The following is a 26,345-nucleotide window of genomic DNA, read 5'->3' on the forward strand; positions in this document are numbered from 1 at the left end:
TAACAACTGTGTTACTGTTCTGCCCCAGCTACGGACCCCAAAGAATACAGCACACAAAGTTTGTACAAAACTTAATTTACTAAAATAACTCAGTCTTTATCAAAACAAAGGCTGTTAATAAACTTCCTTAACAGCCTACAAGAAACCAAAGATAAAGTAATCACAATCTTACTAAAGTTGGCAGAAAGCCCAGAAGCAATTTTGCAGAGAATCCAGACGCGAAGTAGAGTGAACTAAAGTTGTTCCCTACAAATTCCTTCAGTCGGCATTCCTCCTTAAATAGGCTAAGGGAGTGGCCAATTAGCCCCAAGCCTTACTCTTAAGGAGACCTCCTCCTGAGGAGCCACTCCTGCCTTTTGGCAGCTCTGCGCTACCGTGCATCAAGAAGAGGCTCCTCCTCTTCGTCCTCTTCACTTGAAGGAGCTTCTGGAGGTTCTGAAGGCCCTGGCTGAATCCCTGCCTCTGGCACCACATCTTCCCCAGCCTCCTCATTGTCCGACTCAAGTGCCAGCTGCACAAGCTGCTGGCGCAACACCACACCAGCCTCTTCGCTGTCAGAGTCAGCTACAATCCGCACAGGCTGCTGACAGCCACAACAGTTACTAATTTAACAAGTGCAGTGATTCACTTGACAAATGTGGCAAGAAAAGTTGTAAAATGGGGCGAAACTCACTTAACAAATTTCTCACTTAGCAACATAAATTCTGGGCTCAATTGTGGTCGTAAGTTGAGGACTACCTGTAGTAATGCCTGTCCTCTGGAAAACCATTCCTTCCAAGATCAGATTAGCCCCAACCCTACTGGTCTTCCATAAAGTCCTCTGTTTTTTCTTCCAGGCATTGAGATCCGAGGTGAGGGAAGGGAGTTGAACCCATAAATCGAATGTATTTGTGGCTGGTTGGTTATTCTTCGTTGTATTTATATTATTTATATTTATTGTATCTTATTGTATTGATGATTTTACTTTGTTAGCTGCCCAGAATCATTTATGTGAGATGGGCAGCCATATAAATCCAGTAAATAAATGAACAAACTAGAACCTGCATCTCCTTGCCTATAGTCCAACACCCTGACCACTGTATACCTTGTTGGTTCTCTTATGTTATTGGCGTTAATCAGGCTTTCTCAACCACGGCAATTTTAAGTCATGTGGGCCACAACTCCCATAATTCCCTAGTCAGCATATGATGTAATGTCCTGAATGTTGGAATAAATAGAAAGGAAGGATATACATTCAATAACAATGAATAATACATTCATATAATTTGTTACACCAAAATGCACCCTATTGCAATTAGTCATACACATATACACCCCTCTCTCTCAATCCTAATGATCAAGAACCCGTACATTTCTCTTTAAAATTCACATTTAAACTTCCTTGTCGCAGTGATCAAATCACAACAAATGTTTCCTTGCTCTTAATAGTGTGTGGGAATCGCGTTTGTGATGAGAGAGCGTATATGCTTATTTGAGAGGTATCTAAATGATATTATGGCTGATTATCTCAGCAGCAGCCCCCAAGATAATAATAATATGAAGTGTGGCTCAGTCAGTCAGCTTCTCTCTGCTGACAGTTTCTGTATGCAAACCATCTGCTCTACAGAATTCAAAGAGCAGAGGAGTCTCTCTAGCGTCTGCTGCTCGCATCTCTTGGGAAAGATCTTGAAGTCACAGAACAATCTCTCTGAAATACTTTGCACCATCATCAAAATGTTCACTTATTCTATCAGTATCCAGATCGCATCTCTGACAAGAACTCATATTTGGTTTCTATCTGGCACCTGGCCTTTCCAGAAGGGATATTATTGTGACTTTAAATTCACCTAACAAACCATCTTATTGCTTTCTCCATCCCTTCTTTTATCCCAGTAGCGTAAAGCCTATGTGTGAAGGCAGCTATGGTATTCTTGAGCATCTGTTTTTTCCCCCTGCTATATTTGATAATTGCTGCGCTATCAACTAGGAGGGATCAATTTGTCTCAGATACGGAGCTGCCCTGGGTTTATAAGGCAGATTCAGACATGTATCTCAATGTGGGCGGGGATGTTTTTCTGTAATTACTTTGTTTTTAACTCACTTAAAAAAAAAGAATTAGGTATGCTTTTGTAGTTTATTTAGAGGATTGGTCATAACAAAATATGCACACAAAAAATACCTGGCTTGCTCCTGCCTTCCGTCCTGATGGAATCCAAATAACAAGATTTTGGAAGTAAAGAATGAGCTGTCACTTCTATCTCCTCCTCCACCAGCATAGGATTTGTTTGTTTGATTGATTCTGGAAGTCAATTTGTTACAATTAAAACAAAAAGAACTTGGGAAAATTATCATATTTGTGTGATGTAAGAATCTTTAATTTCCATATTTATTACAGGATCACATGTTGTAAGTTTTGGACTGATCTGGAGAAATGTGATATGCAAGGGGCAAGAAGCAGAAGTGACTAATACTTCCTATTCTCTATTTTGATTCAAACAGTCAAAAAGGGATTTTCACATTTCCTTGTATGTTGAGAATAGAAAATAAGTAAAGCAATAACAATACCATATACACACACCTGCTTTTCAGCTTACATGAGAATACAAGGTGGCTTACAAAACTGCAATAACTACAATTTAAATTGAAATCAACTTTAAAATCAGAAGAAATAAAATAGTAAAAACTTGGGGAAAGAGTTGCATTTTTGCTATTTTCCTAAATACTGGGAGAGCTAAATAGAATTCCCTTGAACAATATTCCAAATGGTATATTCCTATAATGGAATGTGGGAAAAACCTTGGGAGACTGGGTCAAGAGATGCTGCCAAAGAAATGATCAGATAGCATACTTTCATACTTGCAAGATTATGTCAATGTATCTTTACAATAAAATAGAATTAGCTCATCTGGCTATCATTCCTATCTAGTTTATCCCACAAGACTAACAATGCCTTTATAGAAGCCCATGTACAGGACACAGGTACAATAGTTCATATGGCTGTTGGTTTCCAATAGTTGGTATTTAGACAAATGCAGGGCTGGGCTTCAAAAATGTTAGCAAAGGGTTCTCTGTCCAGTTGCTGGGTGGGTGTGGCCTAGTTGGCCTCCTGCACTAGAGCGGTGGGGGCACATTTTTGCCGTCCTTGGGCTCCGGAGGCTTTGCTTGAGCCTCCGGGAGGGTGAAAATTGCTTCCCCACGCTCCGGAGGCCCTCTAGAGGCTGGAAACGGGCCCATTTCCAGCCTTCCCAAACTTCTGGTAGGCCCATTTTTTGTCCTCCCTGAGCCTCCTCATGCATCCTGCACTTACCTGCATCCAAAACGGGCCACATGGGGACTCCTGGGAGGGGCAGGGCGGGATGGGTGGGACCAGCCAGGAGTGGGATTTGGGGGTTCTCTGAATTGAACAGAATCTTAGCTAGAGGTTCTCCCAAACCCCTGCGAACCCCCAGCAGCCTGCCCCTAGACAAATGCTGCTTTGGATTCTGTTGGAAGAATGGTTACCAGAGCTGAGCAGTTATGCATTTGATTTGCAAAGTTTTTTAAAAATCCTTACAGTGGGGATTATTTAAACACACAAGAGCAGACAATGCAAACTTTGTAAACTGAAATAAAACAGGAGGATCATATTCACTGCCCTGGTAACTGGATGCTATTCTCATAGTGGAAATATTTTTTGTGTTATGTCACTTGTTATTTAAACACTCAGAGATGAAGGATGGAGGCCACTACAGGTATTACAAATATTTCTGTCCTGGAGAGCCCTTGTGTCTTTAAATCTTAAAACCTGCACAAGAAGGCCACAAATTATGACAAGGTGGGATGAACCTGCCCAAAATTAAAAATCACCCAAGAAAAGAATCAGCCTTATGTTAATTAGAACTGGGGCTGCTTGTTAGGGTCTGACAAGATGATGGACCTTGGTGGGGAGACTTCTGGCAAAGAAAATATCTGTTACTAATTACTGAGAACATTGTTTCCCAGAATATTTTGGGATGCAAATAGCTATTTAGGAAGTCTACTTTTAGAACAGCTTGCAGAATCCAGGTCAACAGGCAACCTCTTTCTCACAGCAAGTCTTGGTCCTTTGAGTCCTGATAGTCCTTTTAAAATGCCCACTGTGGACTCCATCTGTTCACGTATTCTTGCACCCTCCCAGAATGGGTCCAAGTGAGACATTATTGTCTATTTAATGACACTTGTTTTAAGACATACAGGTTTCTTTACTTTTCTACCTCCTTCTGGAGCCTATTATCATTGATATTCCTCTCTTTCCTGCACCAAGATCTCTGGGGTTTTTTCCCTTTCGTGTATTGTTTTCTTCTGCCCAATCCTCTCCCTATTTCACTTACAAGTTACTTGTGTTACCCTAGATCACTATCCTTGTTTTTATGTACTAGAAAATGTAGCTCTGCTCCTGAGAAGTCAGTAACAATATGATGGCCTTTAGTACGTTCACTCCAGTTTCAGTGTGTGCAAGATCTACTTGACTGTGACTTATTCCTTGGTTGTTCATGGAACTCCTGTAGGAGTTTCATTAATTTTAATATCTTAAAATATACCAAATATTGCAAATAAGCATGGAGTGCTTTGCAGATGATTGTCAATATATCTGATGTTTCCCTTCCTGGAACAGAAGCTAAGTGTTAATCTAGGTTAGAGAATGATATGTTCTCTATTGAATTTAAAACTGGTATCTCACAATTAGGATGTTAGCATTTCATTTATTATATATGTTACTCTTTATACAGAAGCCATAAAAACACTTTTGTCTTGTAATATATTTCAGTACTGATTCTCCTTATCTTTGACTTTTTCATTTGTGCGCTTCTGGTTCAGCCTTTTCATTTTAGCCTATTCTCCTGGTGGTGAGTTCTTCTTTCTGCTTCTTTGTGGTTGTAGCCCCTTTGAATATGGGGGAAGGAGTAGATATAATATAACTAGACTTTTGTATGACAGATGTGCCCTTTGAAATAATACGCATTCTTTCGGTCATGCTTCAAATCAGGAAGAAGGCAGCCAGAAATGGGCTTCAACTGAGTGACTAATTTCTGGCATGGCTGTTCTCTGCTCTGTTTGTCGGAAGCTGTTGTGACCAAAATATTGTTTACCTAGAGCAATCAAATCACTTTGAAGATACAACATAATTTTATTATCATGTAGTCCAGGGGTGGGCAACTGTGGCCCTTTTACAACCTGTGGACTTCAACTCCCAGAATTCCTGACTCAGGAATTCTGGGAGTTGAAGTCCACAGGTTGTAAAAGGGCCACAGTTGCCCACCCCTGATGTACTCAATTAACACACACATAAATGTGAATAGATTTATGAAAGTTGGAGGTCCAATGCAGGTTGGAGTCAGTGGTGGGATTCAACCGGTGTAACAACAGGTTCACCGAGCGACCCGATTGTCGGAGCGAACTGGTTCGCTCTCAACTGATTGTTGGAGATACCGGTTTGCATGAACTGGTTCAAATAGGCTGAATCTCTCCCCTGGTTGGAATCCAATTTAAACTCCTTCAACCAAGACCAGGATGAAGAGGGAGACTGATGGGAATCAACTCCCATCAGTCTCCCTCCCCAAGTTTTCTACAGGACATCTTTGCCATCAGCCCAGGGGCAGAAAAAACCCTTGCCTTTTACTTTTGAGGATGTTTGTGTCATCAGACAGGTGTTCTTAACATTTTTTTTCTTAACAGTAACAGAGTTGGAAGGGATCTTGGAGGTCATCTAGTCCAACCCCCTGCTCACACAGGAGACCTGCACTAGGGATTCGAACCACCGAACTGCCAACCTTTCTGATCGACAAGCTCAGTGTCTTAGCCACTGAGCCACTGTTTTCAGAAGATGGTGACTCAGAGTTGCAGCTCTTAATCCATCAATATGGCCCACCCTTACTTTGGGGAGATGTTCAGCATGGCTGGAGGCTCCATCTTTGTTTCTCTTATTGCGCAAAGGAACCTGTCAAAAAGAAAGCTCGGGTAGTCTCCGTGGGAATAGCTTTATGTGGCAGAATATTGTATGTGGCCACAGAAAAATAAGAATAATAAAGCAATTCACAGAAGGATTTCTAGAGAGTGATGCTTTTCTTTCTTTTAAGAAGGAAATATTTCTTCAGTAGGAAATTAAATTTAAATAGAAAGCCCAAGTACCTGATCTCACCGTATTCTGTAGAAAAGAATGATCAGTCATGTGATTTGCTACAGGAGCCCACAAGGAGCCTGATATGGCATTTCCTCCACTGCAATATGTTTGTGTGTGTGGGAGAGGGAGAAAGGGAGAGAGGGAGAGGGAGAGGGAGAAAGAGAGGGAGAGAGGGAGAGAGAGAGAGAGAGAGAGAGAGAGATAGAGAGAGAGGGGGAGAGATTCATTATGGGAACAAGAAGTAATAATTGAAAAACTGACAGTCTGAGGGTATCAGTTTAATCAGTTAGTGGCATGTTAGTTTTCAATGTTAAAAGAGCAATGTAAAGGAAATTTAAAGAAGAAAATACCTACACTAAATTTGACTATTTCCATTGAACCTGATGGCCAACAGAATGAAGGTTTTAACAAGGTAATGCATTGAAGAAATGGATTTCCAATAGGTGTATGACATGAAAAAAAATTGCAAAATATAGGTGACTGTTAATTAATGTTATCTTGACTTTCATTTAGCTAAAGGGGCTCAGTACTATAGATAAATTCTCTGGCGTGTTCATTAAGTTTCAGTATTGGATTCAGCACAGACACTGTTGTGTTCCCGTCATGCCAGAGGGAACAATCACAGATCTATGCTTATGACAGTATTGGTTCATTTTCCTGGCATTATGAGTTACTTTAGAAATTCCTGATCTGTTCACCTTTGCTCCTCTTTGAGAAAATAGCTCCCATGTTGGGGCGTGAGAGCTACGGTGATAAGAAGAAAATACTCCCAAAGTAAAGCAGAATTCAACTTTGGAACATATGCAATCACAGTAATAACTGCAATTATTCTTTAACTCTTTATTGCTGGGTTGGGTTGATAAGAAAAATGTGCACTTAAGGTAACACAAAATATAATATTACAATCCCAGTGCAAACATGATAAGGGTCACAAGTAGTATACTTTTTGGCGGTTCCCTAGGTGGCTCATTGGCTAAGACGCTGAGCTTGTCGATCAGAAAGATCGGCAATTCAAATCCCTAGTATAGGTATCCTGCGAGAATGGGGGGTTGGACTGGATGACCTCCAAAGTCCCTTCCAACTCTGTTACTGTTACTTCTAAACACTTGCAATTGCAATACACAAGGGAAGTTCACAACATTTTACCCTGATGTTTAAAGTGGGAGTTAAATTGCCATGGGTGCTAATGGCAATTTTTGTCTGATATAAACACCAGCTTGGTGTGTGGGTGTAAAATTGAAAGAGGACAATTTCAATGACTCCTTAAAATGTTCATTGTATAATAGCACAAATTTTAGCAGCAATATAACTTTGGAGTGGGACAGGATGGTTCAGCAGTTAAAGATGCTGAGCTTGTCAGCTGGAAAGCTGATAGCTTGGGTTCGAGGCTCCAGTACTGCACAATGGGGCAAGTTTCCATCCTTGTCCTAGATCCTGTCCTCCTAGCAGTTCGAAAGCATGCAAATGCGAGTAGATAAATAGGTACCATTTTGGTGGGAAACTAACAGCATTCCACGCACCTCGGCGTATAGTCATGCTGGCCACATGGCCATGGAAATGTCTTTGAACAATGCTGGTTCCCTTAACTAAGAAACCCCTAGAGTCAAAAACAACTGGGCAGGGAAAATCTTTACCTTTATAACTTTGGATAGAAGAAATATGCAACATAGAATGCTTCATGTCTTGTATTAAGTTTCCATTTGGCATCTGCTTAGCCACTGCTGGAAAAGGGATGCCAGACAGACTATTGTATTTTTAAACCAGGAATGGAGAATTATACATAAAGGTAAGATTAAATATCCGGATACATATTTCTTTCAAGCCACCAAATATTCATGTACAGTACAAAGCTATAACACTAATGGTCAGAATTGATTTTCAGATTTTTCAGATATTGCAAAGATATGCATGGCTAATTATTTTGCGTCTCTTTCTTACCCGCTTCTCTAAGATCCGAACGTGACATCTAAAGCTGCCCTAGCAATCTTGCCCTTGAACTGTATCTGCTCCCATGTCAAAAGTGGCTGCGTAATTCACTATGTAAATAAAAGACAATTAACAGAAACACTGTGTGTTGATGAATCTGGGTATGTTGGGATTCTTTGGAGATATACTGTATATGTGAATGGATATGTCATGATGAGTGACAGGGTAAGCAAACAGCATAGTAACAAGTGGAGGTGTCACAACTGTGTGAAAATGGTATTATATATGGCTTGTATTTGCATTATCTAATGATGTATTTGTATAATGAAGTGTGGTTGTACGTAGGTGACTGAAAAGACAACGTTGTGTGTAACTGATATTTACATGATTCTGATAAGATTATCTTTCTGGACATTTTCTCTAAGTGTATGTATGAGGAGAAAAAAATGTTCTCATTAAGTATACCAGTTTCTAAAGATATATCAAGAGATTATCGAACTAGAGTGCATTTTAAGATTACACTGCAGTTGATACTATGGACTTCCTTTGCAGCAAATCGGCTTTCTTTTCCTTTCCTTTCCTTTCCTAGCTACTGCAACCTTTTTTTAAAATGCTAAGCTCTGAATATTGAAACATTTTATTGTTATCATTGGAATCTCAAATGGAATGACACACTAGGCTTGTATATGGTGGCTGTAATTTGTCTTCATATGATGCTTTGCACTGGAGATATGCTATCAGCTGGAGGGCAGAAATGTGATTTGCCTCTATGAAGAATTTCATGTCACTCAGTAGTTGTATATACAGGTAGTCCTCAACCTATGACCACAATTGAGCCCAAAATTTATGTTGCTAAGGGAGAAATTTGATAATTTGAGTTTTGCCCCATTTTATGACTTTTCTTATCACATTTGTTAAGTGAATCACTGCAGTTCTTAAATTAGTAACAGGGTTGTTAAGTGAATCTGGTTACCCCATTGACTTTGCTTATCAGGTTACAAAAGGGGATCATATGATTCTAGGACCTGCAACCGTCATAAATGTGAGTCAGTTGTCAAGCATCCAAATATAAATAACCTGACCATGGGGATGCTGCTACTGTCCTAAGTGTGAAAAATGGTCATGTCACTTTTTTCAGTGCCATTGTAACTTTGAACAGGCATTAAATGAACCCGTTGTAAGTCGAAGACTAACTGTACTTCCAAAGTTCATGGGAAATGCCAGAAAGACTGACAGATAGAAAACAATGAGGCCATTTTGCTTTTTAAAAGTAAGAAACTGCATGGCTTCACGAAGTACCTTGGGAACTTCAAACCTTTCATTTGTTACAAACTATGCCAATAATGGCACATTAGCTACAAGAAAAATTTCCAAACTCATATTGTACCAATATTTATTTATTAATTAAATTGATATGCTGCTCATCTCATAGTTCGAAAGATAACATCTTTATTGGGACATCTCAATGTCATCATAATTTTACAGGTTTCTCAGTTTCTGAGATCCAAAGTTGTAAATATAACAGAAACAGTGGCCGGGATAATCCCAGTTTGGATCCCCAACTAGAAATGCTACCTCTGAGGTCTTTTAACTCTATTGGTAATTAGAGAAGATTGGACTAGGTGGACAAATAGCCTGATTACAAAACAACTTCCTATGGTCCTTCTAACTTAAAATGTTGGGGGGTGGGGAGAAGGCTATATAGATTTGATATCTTCTTTCTTAAGTCATTGTTCACTAAAGTCAGATATTCATAAATGGAACTTGGACTAAGCAGTTTTACTGTAAAGGAAGCAGGGTGAAGTTAAGCAATTTCATCTTCTGATAGTCATCAGTGGAAAAATGCTACATATTCCTAAAGGCATTAAAGGCGGCATTTTCCACTGATGACCATCTGGCAACCTTACTGGTTTCTAAATGTAATTCAGCAGTTTTCCAAGAAGAGCGATCATATGCATTGCACATGCATGCATGCTTGGAAAGACTTCACTTGTTGAATTTTTGCTAGATTGTTAAAAGCACATCAATTCAGCCAGGAAAAAGAAACGGGGAAATCTATTTCCAGACAGAAAGAAACAAAAAGTTACAGATCCCACCTTTCTTCTGGAAGTTCAGGTTCCTATATGTAGTACTCCAGGCTTTTATGACAATATTCCTGTGAGGGAGTTTGGATTGAGAAAGTAGCGATGACACTTGGAAAAATAAGTTAGAACGCTTCTATAAAAAGTTTGATGACTGCTTTGTGAAGCTCTGAAATAGCAAAAAAGGAAGCAAATATGGAACGTATTAGGTCAGAGTGTCTGTTGGTGTATAACAGTTAACTGAATATCTCTGGAAGAGGAAGGAAAGGAAACTAATTTTAAGAGGGTCTTTCCTCAGTGCTGAGTTAAAAGTTCCAATCACTCATGTGCTCCGCCCAGAAAAAATCCAACAATCATAATTTATGAAGATATCTACTGGCTACAAATGCTAAGAGCCCACATTTTGAGGATATAAGACTGGGCTAAATCTGGAGTTTTCCGCATGCAAAGCAACAGCCATGGAACCATAACTTTACTGATTGATGGTCCATGCAAAGTAACATCCATGGATACTTTTCCATACAGAGTTATATTTCCATTGAATAAAGAATGTGGCAATAGGGGATATTGTGATCCTATGGGATGGGGCCAAATTTAAACATGCTTAAAACAAATATAATTTTTTTGGGGGGGGATTTATTTTTTTAAAACTTTGAAATAGTCTACCTTCCTGAGGTACAAAATATTTTTCAGCCCACATCTCCACTTTAAAGAAGGCCAACCTAGAACCATCCAGATGTATTCGAATTCTATTCAATTTGACCATAGGCAATCTTGGCTGAGGATTTTGAGAACTCTGTCTTTAGATATTGATAAAGACTGAAATAGACTAACTGAAGCTCTCACAGAATAAATCAGCTGCGTGAAGTGGAGGCAATTTTTTTATCATATGATATAAACACAGCTCTTGCCAAAGCAGGCGTGCTAATTAAAAAACAGGATTCACAGCTGATTAATATTGAGCACTTTAAAGGATTAGGCCATGTATAAATTGAGCAATTAATAGTTCTTAGCCAGGCTGCATGTCTGTAACCGTGATTTTTTGTGTTTGTGGCATGAAAAATGCAGTATAGGGTGAACTTGTTATTGTATACATTATTTCAGATCCATTCACATGAGGATCCATTTTGATTCCCTCCTCCTGAGAGATGTCTCTGATTGATAAGGCCGTGATGCACTCTCTGAAATTCTGTCATCCTTTTTCAGATATAATAATTTAGTCTTTCTTAAAATGAAAAAGGTTGAGTGTCAGCAAAGGTCTATAGCATCACAACGTAACTTAGGGAAGCAGAGTTTCTAATGTTCTTTACAGACCTTAAGACCAACTGTTCTGTTCTATGAAGCTAAAAATTGGTTGCAGATATGGAAGGACTCACTGGAGAAGAGCCTAATGCTGGGAAAGATTGAAGGCAAAAGAAGAAAGGGATGACAGAGAACGAGGTGGCTGGATGGAGGTCACTGAAGCAGTTATTGGCATCCTTCAGTCTCAAGAGACTATGGTATCATGCTCTGGAAAGAGGTCCTAAAACAGCATCTAGTGTGACTAAAAAGGCAATTCGAGAGTGGCAATCTCTTCCACACTGAGGGCAGATACATTCTGTCCCCTGCCCAGCCCCCAGATTTCGCTGGTTCCGGAACTGCCTCTTTGCCTCAGCCTGCCGAACAAGTGTCTCTTCGAATTGGAGAAGGCCATGCTGCCTTCTCCAATTCCATGCTGCCTTCTCCAATGCTGCCATATTGAAGCAGTAGGCATGAGCTTAAATGAACTCCAGAGGATGGTAGAGGACAGAAAGGCCTGGAGGAACGTTGCCCATGGGGTTGCGAAGGGTTGGACATGACTTCACAACTAACAACAACAAAAATTGTCCAGTTATCTGATGTGAAGAACAGATACTGAACTTCATTCCATCATTAAATTTTGCCACAGTATCAAAGAAAGAGGGTTGGGAGTGGGGAAAAAAAGGACGGAGAAAATTAAAGGGAGCTGTTACTCCAGTTCAACCATTGAAGACATGGGAGGCATCTGTTCATTAAAAACAACCCAGGAATAAATTTCCAAATAATTCGTAATGAATGACATAGGTTAAATTGCCTAGAATCTTCCCATTACAGGTGCCTGCAGGACATAGTAAAAAAAGAAAAGAATCAAGATGGCGGCCACAATCATGCAAACAAAGCACCTCCTGTTTTGTATCTGAGTCATACCCCTGCGGACATCCATTTGTTGTTTGCTGGTGAATTGTAGATGTTCTTCAAGTCATTCTGCTGCTGTGGCTGATGTCTTCTTATATGCATTTCCACTGTCTGAAAAACGAATCATTTAAAGCAGGGGTCTCCAACCTTGGCAACTTTAAGCCTGGTGGACTTCAACTCCCAGAATTCTGCAGCCAGCTTTGCTTTGCTGACTGGGGAATTCTGGGAGTTGAAGTCCTTCAGGCTTAAAGTTGCCAAGGTTGGAGACCCCTGATTTAAAGTGACTCTTTTTTGCTGATCAACATAGCAAAACGGGCCATGTATGTGACTGTTCTGTAGAGAAATCTATGTGATTGTCATTGTTTACATATCCTACCTCTTACAATATTTATATGGAAAACTGATGCTGATACACAACTCTTGTAAGATGTGAACCACAAGGACAGTACTCAGATAAAACTGCTGTCATCACTGCTATTACTTCTGCTTCTGTTTTAATGATGGTATTTTGGAATAACAGTTTACCACTCAGAATTCCTCTGGATGAAGGCAGCCTATTAAACATTGTTAATTAAAAAAATAAAAATATTTTGACTGTTCAATTACATATTAAACAAGAAGAGTCTAAAACAAGTACTGCTAAAATAAATGAAAATTTTAAAAAGAAACCAGTAATCATAATCTGAGGAAGTAAATTGAAAAACTATAACCCTATAATTTTGATTTTTAAGGCTGGTGTCTAAACACATTGCTGAGGCATACTTATATGACTATAAACACTTCTATTTGTACCACTATTTCTTTTTCTTTTTACTTTTTTAAACATTTTTTAAAAATGAGAACTCCCAGTTCTACCATCCATCATTTTTATAAGACCCATAGGCTTTTTAAACAATAAAAAAATGTTGGATAAATGTGGATCTGTGCCATTTTGTCTACAGAAAAGACCAAAGGAAGAGTAGCTAGGAGGAGCATCATACTAGAGGAGGCAGTAGCACATATTCTGGAAAAGTGCTATTTTGTCCCTATGACAACTATTTTGGGATTGGCTCGCATCTGCAGACTTTTATGAGATAACGCATCTACTAAAAATTCCAATATGCTCACTGGCTTAAAATGATTGGGGAGCAGCTATAAAGCAGCAAGTCTCTCTGTCCTGATTAAAAATGAATGGATGATTGATCAGAAATAAGAACAACTCACTTGGGAACAATGCACAGTGTCTATCAATCATAGGTTTGGATTCCATATTCAGCCCTTGGTAAAGATTATAGGTGCAAACCTTTTCTGCACAATCCACATGAAAACTGGCCAAACAGTAGAAAGGCATTTTTTTCTTCCCTTCAGGCTAAAAGCCACATAGCCTGAAAAACAAGTATCTAGAATAAAATAAATCTTCCACTCTAGCCAGTTTCACCACAGTTGTCAAATTTTTATTTGGAATGTTTCCCATGAATGACCTTAAGCATTTTTTTAGAGTCATCCAACCACTGCTGTGCCAAGATAACAGTAATACAAAAAGACTTTCTAACACCTCAGTGATAGCTGGATGATCTTTACGTTACAAGCAGGGCCTAATAATATCAATCCTAAAAACATTTTAAAACAAAGTTTTAAATTTAATTTGTGTTAACATAAATTAACAACTAAACTGAAAAAGTAGATATTGGAGGAAAGGAAAAAGATCTGGCAAATGTTTGGCCTTTTCATCAAAATAATGACAGTAAAATAATGTTGTAGGACAGGACCGTGTTGAGAGAGAGGGAGGGGTCAAATGCATCATCATAATAATAAACTTTATTGTCATTGTATGTGTATACACAGTATACACATACAACGAAATTTACTTAACACCCAAAGACCAGGTCTCACACACATAATCCCCAAACACACCCCCACCCACCACAATTCCCCACCCCTAAACCACCCAAACATCCACACAACAGACCAAGTAATACTGTTCAACAGCTCACTGATGGTGGCCCTTTAGTTCATTGTTGAGTGCAGTTATAGCTCTGGGGTAAAAACTATTCAGAAAACGTGTGGTCTGAGTTTTAATTGTTCTGTATCTTCTGCCAGAAGGCAACAGTCCAAAAAGATTGTAAGCAGGATGGGAAGAGTCTCTGAGAATGTTATGCAACTTCCTCAAACAGCGAGATTTGAAGATGTTGTCCAGGACTGGTAGCTGGAGTCCGATAATATTCTGGGCAGTTTTAATGATTCTCTGTAGAGCTGTTTTGTCCACTACAGAGCTTCTCCCATACCATGCAAGAATGCCATATGTCAGGACACTCTCAATGGTGCTGCGATAGTACGACAGAAGTAGATGCTGAGATAGATTTATCTTCCTGAGCAATCTAAGGAAGTACAGCCTCTTCTGTGCCTTCTTCATAAGCATGTTAGCATTCATAGTCCATGAGAGGTCCTTTGAGATATAAGTGCCCAGAAATTTAAAACTACCCACCCTCTCGACCTCCTCACCATTTATGTACAGTGGTAGATGTACATCTCTCTTCCTCCTGAAGTCAGTTATAAGTTCTTTAGTTTTTGTGGTGATAAGTGTGAGATTATTTTCATTACACCACAATGTCAGCCCTTACAGCCCTTCCTGTAAACAGACTCATTGTTCTTATTAATGAGCCCCACCACTGTTGTGTCATCTTCAAATTTAATAATTGTGTTGGTGTTATACAGTGGGGTGCAGTCATGCGTGTACAAGGAATAAAGGAAAGGGCTTAGCACACAATCCTGGGGGGGCTCCTGTGCTTACTATCAGAGTAGAGGAATGGTGAGATCCCATCCTTACTGACTGTGGCCTACCTGTCAGAAAATCCCTTATCCACAAATAAATCCTCTGATTTATACCCAAATTGGACATTTAAAAAAAACAACCTGTTGGGTAAAATGATGTTAAAGGCAGAGCTATAATCCACAAATAACAGCCCTGCATATGTCCCCTGTTGTTCCAAGTGATTCAATACAGTATGGACAACAAGAGACATAGCACCATCAGTTGATCTATTACCCCTATATGCAAATTGGTATGGGTCCAAAGTAGATGGAAGACTAGCCTTAATATAGTTCAACACCAGCCTCTCAAAACATTTCATGACGTTCAGAAGTTAAAGTTACTGGTCTATAATCATTAGTCAGAGTCATCAGTCTTGAGTCTCTTTGCACCTACAAGAGATCTAAGTCCAGTCCACCTTGAATTCTGCTGACTCTTTTCTACCACTAATTCTCCTTGACCATTAATAGTTCAGATTCATATGGAGACTGTTAGCATACAATAAACCTGTATTCATTTGAACTACTTTGGCTCCTGATGTCCTGTATTTGACATTATTCTGTTATTAACAATGCTCAAGGCAAAGTCTATTATGATTTTGATTTAATAGATCAGCCTTTTATATATTTATGCTTATATTTGACTTTTTAATACTACGTCAAAAGTTACCGTAGAAGAAAATAATCATGTTAAATAATCTGAAGATCATGACCAAGCTTTTTATCTAGCCAAATTGTTATTTCTCCAAGAAATGATAGCTACTATTAAATCTAGGAATACAAGAATAACTCCCACTCCCGATGACTATTCTACTGATATGCATATTAATTACTTCACCTCTACATTGTTGGGTGTTTATAATAATACTTCTTTTAATAGAGTTTTTCCAACGTCCTTTAATAAGGTTAATAAACTGTGATTATAATTCTGCTGCTGATTGAGTAACCTATTACCACATTTTCTTGTTAAATGTTGGTAGCAACAGCTTAGTGCTGACACTTATATGCAAATTAGGAATGTCGTTGTCTTCAGTTATTGTAAAGGAATAGCCTTTAAGAACAGAGCTGCTACTAAGTCAATGATCAGAAAAGCACATCTTGAACTCATTGCTAGAAATTAATTTGGGTAATGTCTCAGAGAGGCCCCTCTATAATTCAAACAAGATAAGGTAAGGGAGGAGGGGAAGCAAATTCAGACTTGTAAGATTCTGTTATTATAGCTGTTTTAATAAAAGTAGTTCTGGATCTAAATGGCATTGGTTCTTAATCTACTTTATAGAACTAACAATGGCTGGGAAAGAGACCAAGTAGCATGCCCACACCTTCCTAAACTCTCAAAATGCCAGCTCTGATCACATCTCCGTAGATCACTTGATCTTGCCTTTGTCAAGACTGACAAAATCTTACAAATTTAATATGCCTTGAAACTACGAGGTGAAGCTGTCAGTTTGGGGTGGTGGCAAATATTATTTTTATATTTAAAAACGAATAAGGATGTTATTGGGCAACCAAGGGGAAAGATTGGTATCATCTGGTCATGACGATGCCATAGCAAACTATAAATAAGAACAGGACCAATACTGAATTCCACAACAGGGGAATTATAATGAGATAGATTATTATAAATCAACATTAATAAAAATTATCATTTAAATGAAAACAGCCCATTTCATCATTGTCTGATGATGTGCGGCTTGCCCAATTTGCTATCACATTCTATTATAAATGTCTATCTCCAAGACCTGATTGCTTTCCTTTCTTATTTTTAGATTGGATATATTAGGAAAACTTAGTATATTCTTTATATAATATATAAGAAGATTATATATATAATATATATTTATTATAAATTTAATAAATAATTGAAAGGACTTGGAAACAGAAGTCCTTTCTCTATAAAAGAGGGCACACGGCACAGACATGAGTGCTGCCCTTTCTAAATGCATCTTTGAAGAACTTTCTTTTTGACTTGTCTTGAAAAGAGGGCTTCTGTTCTGACTTCTGTATCAGGCACCAAGTGCTGCTGAGAAATGAAACGCCCTGTTTGGACAGACAAAGCTTAACCATGTGTTTATCCCGTCTTGCCAAACAACAGATCTATTTCTGCTGTGGACTGAGAATGAGGGAGAGGCCTTATTAAGGATTGGTTTACCAAATTATAGCATGCTGGGGGAAAGAGAATGCCAACTGCTGCTAAAAAAAAAAAGCCTTCTATTTTTTTTCAAGTTTGCATTGATGGAGAATGTTTGGCAGGGTGTATAATCTTCCTTTCTCTAAAGGTAGGCTGGTGTTTATCAGTATGTTAAGTCACTACTCCCACCAACTTCAGCTGCACTAGATGGGAATGGATGGCCTAGCAAGGGTGCCAAACTGGTGGCCCTCTGGCCGGATGTGTCACAGGCCATGCCCACCCCAGCTCAGCGAATAGGAAAAATGTCATGAAACGTCACATGACGGCAACGTGACACCGCGAGTTTGGCACCTATAGGGTCACTGCTGAAGTGTAACAGGTTGTGGGATATTAAATTACTTCTCTGTCTTCTGGTACAGTTGGATAACCACCTCTCAATGAAAAACCTCATTCCAAGCCAGGACAGCCAACAGCCAGACTCTTTGGGAACTGGAAATGGCTGTAGTCTTACATACAGAGAAAATGTAAATTGGGGAAGACCTTTCTTATACCAAGGCAGTAATGCCCTTCTAAATATATACAACAGAGTTACTCAACTTACAGAAGAATCCAGTCGCACCTGAACCAATATGTAAAGAAATTCCTATTTTTTTTTAAATTTGATTTATATGCCGCCCTTCTCCAGAGACTCAGGGCGGCTTACAATGCGTTAAGCAATAGCCTTCATTCTTTTGTATATTTTATACAAAGTCAGCTTATTGCCCCCACAAACTGGGTCCTCATTTCACCTACCTTAGAAAGGATGGAAGGCTGAGTCAACTTTGAGTCTTGGAGAGATTCGAACCAGCAGAAATTGCAGGCAGCTGTGTTAATAACAGGGTGCACTAAACCACTAAACTTCTTTTATTATTAAATAACTGCATTACAGTGACAGATAAATTTTTTTTTTAAAAATGATTCTGTTAAGCTTGCCACACACACAAAAAAATAAATGCAAGAATCTGTGTTAAATCTGTAATTTGCAAACCCCAACAACAAAGAATAGTAGAGTCCAGAGAATGTACTGCTCCTCCTACTGGCCAGACCATCACTGTTATTGCAAGCCATGTTATATATCATTATGCAAAATGGAGAAATGGTTTAAGCAGAAGTATTGGACAGCTTGTCACCTGTTCCAATGCCCCCTGCAAGCTTTGTGGTAGCCTTTGGTACCCTTCTAAAGGAAATACCGGACTGAGAGAAAAGGAAAGTTACTAATCACAATATTTAAATCATTTAAATACTTTGCATTGCATTAAACTTGTCCACTTTACAGAATCTAACAAAAATATAGAATGTTTGTCAAGAAAAAATCCTGACCCAGTGATTTGTACAGCATAGTAGCTGATATTTGTTGATGGAGGACAAGGGACAGTGGCTTTTACCGACTGGCCCTATAAAAGCACGACATAGATTGGTATCACATTCACATGAACTAATTTTCATATGCAGATTAGGGCTCAACAAAGCATGTGAAGGGATGCTTGGCAAAACACACTGATGTGAATGAACTATTATAATGCCGCCTCCTCTCCTGCTGTCTTTCAAATCATTCCTGTTTTGTTTGTATGTGCATATATGGTTTCATATGGGTAAAATATTCTACAGAGCTCTTCTTCAATTTCAGTGTATAATTTCCATCTTTCCTCTGATAAAGCGAGTGCTTTTCTCCTGCACTTGATAAGAGGGAGTCAATATTTTATAAAAGACGGTAAGGAGGAAGACAGTCTGACTTTCTACAGGTATTTGGCAGAGAAGAACTTCTCATTAAACAAGTGAATCAGCTGTTGTTCATGTAGGACTCTTTGTATAAATAACAAATAATTGCTAAAACCATTACTGGATTTAAAATTATATTTTAAAAATTTAGTAAGGCATAAAATATTAGCAATGGAAAGCTTTAAAAACAGGCTACCAGATTTGTGTGTACTTTGCATCAAATAGATGTGCTTGGAGAAGTTTCCTCACTACCCAGATCCAGACTAGTCTCTTATTTAAACATAGAAAAACAAACAGGCCAGCTCATCATTCATTATGTTGCACTGCATAAAGAAATACTTCTGGAGCTTGTAATTCAAAGTGCTATTGTTTCATCACTAGGAAATGACTCTCAAAAAGATCTGAGTTAAGTTTCTCCTATCTTCTGCTAGATGATTGCTGCTATGATTATATAATCTGCTGATATGATTATATAATTAGATAATGTAGGTACAGAAGCATTCATCCAAGCATTCTTGGAAGGCGGGGAACCTTAAATCATAAGTAATCAATTATTTTTACTTATTCATCAAAACATACAACAAATAATGGCCAGTGGGTGTTCAACAAACTACAAATATCAACTGGCCATTTGTTTGCCTGCCAAATAATAAATCTTATCAGGTACAGAGCCAGGAAACAAATTATTCATTTTTAAAGTATCAGGAATTTTTGTAATTGACTGAGAGCAATGGGAAAGCTGTTTGTTAATTTTAAATAATTTGGATGAAACATAGTTATACTGTAATAGTGAGGGGAAAATAGCTTTTTCCTTTGAGAACTTGCTTTTTTTATACTCAAGGCTAAATTGATTGTATAGTGGGGAAAAATACCTCAGAAAATTAAGTTGGATTAGTGGATACTCCTTCACAGATGGAAGAGTGTTTAAGAGCCTTTGCAACTGTGGCTTAGATATTAGGAAAGATTACGGTAATAGAAAACAAAAGAAAAATATTTAACCCTTCAATCTTTTTTTATTTTAAAAAATAGGCATACAGACATACCATCTGTATAAATACACCTAGTATGCTTTTACTTAAAAATTCAATCCTGTCTCTGGGGTATTTTTCTAGATTTACACGTCACTGTTTGGGATTTACTTGCAAAAATATTCTAGGAAGTAAGGGATAGTTCTGCCCTCTGCAAAATTTTGTTGAGAGCTTGTAGATGTTCTAGGGCTCCTTCACCAGGGATGGAATCCACCACAAAGTGAAGTGGAAAATCCTGCTGCTTCATTAATTTGTCTGTGATGCTCTGAAGGCAAGTGAAATCAGGATGAAGGTTCTGAGGGCTGAGTTAAGCTTTGGTTTCATACAATCTTAAATCCAGTGGTGGGATTCAATTTTTTTTACTACCGGTCTGTGGGTGTTGCTTGGGGAAGGATCTCCATTCCCCTCCACTCCAGGGGAAAGTTACTGCAAAATCTCCATTTTCTCCCAATCAGCTGGGACTCAGGAGGCAGATAATAGATGGAGGTGGGGCCAGTCAGAGGTGATATTTACCGGTTCTCTGAACTACTCAAAAGTTCCGCTACAGGTTCTCCAGAACTGGCCAGAACCTGTTGAAACCCACCTCTTCTTAAATCCCTTCATTCTCCTAGCAGACCCCCCTATACGCCCCCTCAGAAAACATACATAGTATGTCGCCTTGGAGCAGGCACAGTAGTTCCATCCCATGTTTTCAATTATAAAGGAAAGGCTATATTAGAAAGAGTGATTATTCAGTGAAAAATCACACCCTTGCTTCCCATTTTAGACACTGAGAAATGGTAGGATTTTTATGTGGAATTCCATATCCCTGATTCCCCTTCCCTGGCTATGAATAGCTTTCAGTCATTTATAATTAGTATGGAAAAATGAAAGAGAGTGGCTTATGGTTTTGAATAGAAACATCAAGCTGGAAAAGTCTAACAAGTATTTCTAGCTACCATCTTTCAGTACTTGCCGTTTTCTCTCAGTGTCAAGGCTCCTGTTTCATGTGTACACAGTACATTGGCTGTGCAGAGTTTGTGCATAATAACAATTCATATTTTTGATTCTGTAACTTCAGCAGGGTGATTACCTTCAATGGGTAATTCAGTGAAGCAGATGGGCAATGCTCCCCCACTTCTGAAAACAAAGCAAAGTAGCTTCATTTACTTATTTCAGCTTTCAGCTCTAATTCAGCACTTCCAATAGGCATCCTAGATGCCTCTTCTATCTAGTGGAAGTGTTGGATTAAGGTGATGAGATTCCAGGTACTGTAGCAGGTATTCACATACGCATACAAACACACGCACGCACGCACGCACACAAATCCATTTCACAAATAACTAATCTAACCATCTTTCCTCACTACTGAATTGAAATGTTATCCACCCTTTTTGAGTCAGCAGTAAATTGTACTGGCATGAAATTTGCTGCCCCACTGTTAGATTCCTATCCTATTTCTATGGCCCCCAGGCTCTCTCACTATGACTCAATAAATGCTAGCCTGGCTCTTGAGCCACATAAAGTTGGCATAACATTTCCTGCCTCCACAGCTGAACCCTAACCTGCCTGTCTCTGATGATGTCCTGATTTGGGGGATGTAGGACATATTAAGCAAAGCCATTGATTAAGCCCTCTGGCTTTGCTGTCCTCCAACTTTCTCAATGTCATCAGTCAGCAGGAAATCATCCACTCCTGAGCACATTGCTGTGACTGGAAGCTCATTTTAATAAATAGCTAGACCCATCTGTCAAAATCTGGTACTCCCTTAAGCATATGGGATTATTGAGCTGCCTTGAAAAGGACGAGAGCTTCTCCTGCTTTATTGGGAAGTCCCTCTCCCCATTACCCATCCTCCCGATTAGTTGCCATCCCACCCAGCAACCTCATTTTTGCTTTGGCAAAGTGTACAAATTCTATATACTATGATACTGCCCTTGGATAATGTTTGGAAAAAGGAGAAGAGAGACTACTTTAATGTCTCTCACTCATGAGCTGGGCACAAGATGAAGGCAAAGTTGGGGAAGACAGCAAAAAAAAAAAAAAAAGGACCGAGTGTATCTGTGACAAATTTAAAAGCAAACAGGGAAAATCCCTCTGGTTTTTCTTTGCAACCTGATCAGAAGGACTGATGTGACCCTTGCAATAATAGATAGCTCTTTGGAATTCAGCTTATCTACAGCAGAAGAACTCCACCCCCCAAATAATGAATACTAATCTAATTATTATTATTTAATTGTGAATAATAATTATAGATAAGTAATATTGTGAATTATTTAATAATTAAATAATAAATGCAGAATGGATTTAATAAATATTTGGGAAAAATCCTTTATCTCTTATTCTTATTCTCTTTCTTCTTTTTGTAATGTGAGCAATTCCATTTAAAAAAAAAAAAATGGCCCCAGGGAGGAAACAAAAGATCTCAGTGTTTTTCTAGTAATGAGCAAGATTTACTCTAGTGCTTTGTACAGGGGCCATAGTTCTAATTTCTAAAGGGAAAAGTATGGAAGTTCACTTTTAAAGTCAGATAGCTACTATAGAAATGATGATTAACAGAGTTGGAAGGGACCTTATAGGTCATCTAGTCCAACCCCCCGCTCAAGCAGAAGACCCCACACCATTTCTGACAAATGGCAGTCCAACCTCTTCTTGAAAGTCTCAAGTGATGAAGCTCCCACAACTTCCGAAGGCAAGCTGTTCCATTGGTTATTGTTCTGTCAGAAAATTTCTCCTTATTTCCAGGTTGAATCTCTCCTTGTTCAGTTTCCATCCATTATTCCTTGTCTGGCCTACAGGTGCTTTAGAGAATAGTTTGACTCCTTCCTCTCTGTGGCAGCCCCTCAAATATTGGAACGCTGCTATCATGTCTCTCCTGGTCCTTCTCTTCACTAGACTAGCCATGCCCAGTTCCTGTAACCGTTCTTCATATGTTTTAGTCTCCAGTCCCCTAATCATCCTGGTTGCTCTTCTCTGCACTTTTTCTAGAGTCTCAACATATTTATTTATTTATTTATTTATTTATTTATTTATTTATTTATTATTAAATTTATATCCCGCCCTTCTCCCCGAAGGGACTCAGGGCGGTGAACAGCCGAGAATTAAAATAACATACAATATAAAAGTTAAAATAATTAAAAATAAATTAAATTAAACGTCCGCCCCAATTTAAAACCCCTACAGTTAAAAACTAACCCATAAAACCTATTCAGGCCAAGCTGTCTTGCTGAAATAAAAACGTCTTCAGGGCCTTACATCTTTTTTATAGTGTGGTGACCAAAACTAGATGCAGTACTCTAGGTGTGGTCTTATTAAGGCTTTATAGAGTGGTATTAGTACCTCATTTGATCTTGATTGTATCCCTCTGTTAAAGCAATTTAGGATTGCATTGGCTTTTTTGGCTGCTGCTGCACACTGTTGGCTCATATTTAACTGGTTGTGCTTCAAGATCCCTCTCACAGTCACTGCTATTAAGCCTGGTTTCACCCAGTTTATTTGTGCACTTTTGGTTTTTCTTACCTAAGTACTTTACTTTTCTCTACATTGAATTTCATTTTGTTAAATAGGGCCAGTGGTGGGTTGTCCCTGGTTTGGACCAGTTCACAAGAACCGGTAGTAAAGCCGGCAGGAGGCTCCGCCCACTGACCCGGACATCATCATAGGTGATCTGCGCATGCATGCGTGATGCGAACCGGTAGTAAAGGAAAGTAGAACCCACCCCTGGATAGGGCCCAGTGTTGAAGTCTGTCAAGATCCAAGCTTCTAGGTAGCTATTCCTGCCAGTTTATGATCTATATAGGGTTACTTGTATTCCAGTAGAAGTCCCACCAGTCCCGCTCCAAGTGGCTAACCCTAATCCTAACCCTCTCTTCCAGTAGCTGGGTTGGACTGCTAACTACTATGTCCCTGGCTAGTCAACAGTTAATTTAAAAACACATGCACACAATTTATTTATTTATTTATTTGATTTGATTTGATTTGATTTCTATACCGCCCTGCTCCCGAAGGACTCAGGGCGGTGCACAGCCAAACAATAAAATACATACATACAAAATTTAAAAGTGGAATTAAAATCAAATTAAATAGTTTTGGCCCAGACAAATTAAAACCCTAATCAATTTAAAACCAATTTTAAAATTTGAATATATAAAATACTAAAAAATATTAAAAATTAAAAATCTTTTATAAAAGAGGGAGAAAATTAGGCCAGGCCCGCCTGGTGAAATAAAAAGGTCTTTACAGCGCGGCGGAAGGTGCGCAGATCCGGGATCCTCCGTATCTCTGGGGGAGCTCGTTCCAGATAGTAGGTGCCCCCACAGAGAAGGCTCTCCCCCTGGGGGCCGCCAGTCGGCATTGTTTGGCCAACGGCACCCGGAGGAGCCTCTCTCTATGGGAGCGTACCGGCCGGTGGGAGGCTATTGGTGGTAGTAGGCGGTCCCGCAAGTACCCAGGTCCTGAGCCATGGAGCACTTTAAAGGTGGTAACCAAAACCTTGAAGCGCACCCGGAAGACCACCGGGAGCCAGTGCAGCTCGCGCAGGAGAGGTGTTACATGGGAGCGCCATGTCGCTCCCATTACCACCTGCGCGGCCGTACTCTGCGCCAGTTGGAGCCTCCGGGTGCTCTTCAAGGAGAGCCCCATGTAGAGAGCGATACAATAGTTCAGGCGGGAGGTGACGAGGGCATGAGTGACTGTGCGTAATCTTGTGGTTGCCTCAAAAATAGTCAATGAACTACAGTATCCTCAACACAAAAAGTTCATGCTCCTTGCATTCCCTAAAGCTTTCCCTTCCTTTACCTTTATTTTTTACACATCTTCAAATTGCAACATAAGAACATGGCTACTTTGATTCTTTGAAACTGATCTATCAGTCTTTCTTACTACAAAGTTTCCAGGTACCTACAAAGGAAGATGGGACAAAAAACAGCCTGTTCCCTATTGCTTTGATCACTGAAGCATCAGAACCGCTATGACAACATAAGGGAAGGAAGATAGAAAAAATAGAAAGAGTCCATGTTAATGTCAAAGTGGGGCAGGGAAGGGTGAGGCATCTTTGCATGGCTCCATGTGGGAAAACAAAGGGCAGGCATTGGGACTAGTAAGAAGGGAACAATCCCCCAAATGAAAAGACTGGTAGACCAGCTCACACAGGAGCTATCCTATGATACCTGCCTTTCCTGAATGGATGGGAAGCATAAGAAACAGAAGAATGACCAATCAAGTCTTGAGATGGCCATAGGCCAGGTTGAGCACCAGTCCATCCCCAGTTCCAACCCATTGCAATCCAGACTGGATTTTCTGAAGTTGGCTTAACAAACATCCAAGAGCAGCATGGGAGTCAGGGAATTTAGGCTATTGTGTACAGTTGCCCTGTGGCTTTATATATCCAATACTCCTGCCTCCTATTTTCCCACAACAACAATCCTTTGTGGTGTGTTGGACTGAGAAGGAGTGACTGGCCCAAAGTCACTTTTAATACCCTTTTAATAACCAAAGGGAGGCCTAGAACTCACATTCTCTTGGTTTCTAGATCAGCACTGCACCAAATTGACTCTCAAAACCTATAATAGGGAGTAAAGAAGGTTGCTTTTTCTAATCTGTGCCTTGAGTCTGAGGAAGAGAATGCTGCACCTAGAGTTCATGTGGAGCCTAGAGGAACTTTGAATAGCTCAAGCTATTGAAGCTAATGGAGGCCTGGAGACTTAATACAAATCTTCCATATGAATGTCATGCAGGTAATCCTTGATTTACGACCACAATTCAGCCCCAAATTTCTGTTGTTAGTGAGACAGACCCATTTCATGACCTTTCTTGCCACAGCTGTTAAGTGAATCATTGCCAATGTTAAATTAGTAATACAGTTGTTAAATGAATCTGGCTTCCTCATTGACTTTGCTTGTCAGAAGGTTGCAAAAAGGAATCACATGACCCTGGGACACTACAACTGTCATAAATATAAGTTAATTGGCAAGTGTCTGAATTTTGAGCCTGTGACCATGGGGATGCTGCAACAGTCCTAAGTGTGAAAAATGGTCATAAGCAGAGGTGGGCATCACATAATGTAACAACTGGTTTGCCCAGATCCGAAAATGTGAGCGCGTGTGCATGCATACAGCATCAAACACATGGCAATTATATAAGACGGGATAGCGCTAGGGTGGGTGGCCGGGCCCAGCTGCTGGTTGGAACTACCGTTTAGCCCGAACCAGTCTGAACCGGCAGCAGCCCACCTCTGGTCATAAGTCACTTTTTTCAGTGCCGTTGTAACTTTGAACGGTCACTACAAGATACAATGAACGATTGTAAGTTGAGGAGTACCTGTACTATAGAAACAAGAAAACCTG

General features: G+C 39.4%; 1 long non-coding RNA gene across 1 annotated transcript in view; it reads right to left on the reverse strand.

Annotated features, from left to right (window-relative positions):
• The window catches only part of LOC117663919 (uncharacterized), a 120,169-nt gene that overhangs the window by 9,322 nt on the left and 84,502 nt on the right, over nt 1-26,345 (reverse strand). Inside the window, exon 2 of the long non-coding RNA XR_015733050.1 lies at nt 2,159-2,278. This is a non-coding gene — a long non-coding RNA (uncharacterized LOC117663919). The remainder of the gene's footprint in view (nt 1-2,158; nt 2,279-26,345) is intronic.

The sequence above is a fragment of the Pantherophis guttatus genome, chromosome 3, assembly GCF_059756535.1.
Source record: "Pantherophis guttatus breed Tessera chromosome 3, ASM5975653v1, whole genome shotgun sequence".
In the NCBI taxonomy this organism is placed as follows: Eukaryota; Metazoa; Chordata; class Lepidosauria; order Squamata; family Colubridae; genus Pantherophis; species Pantherophis guttatus.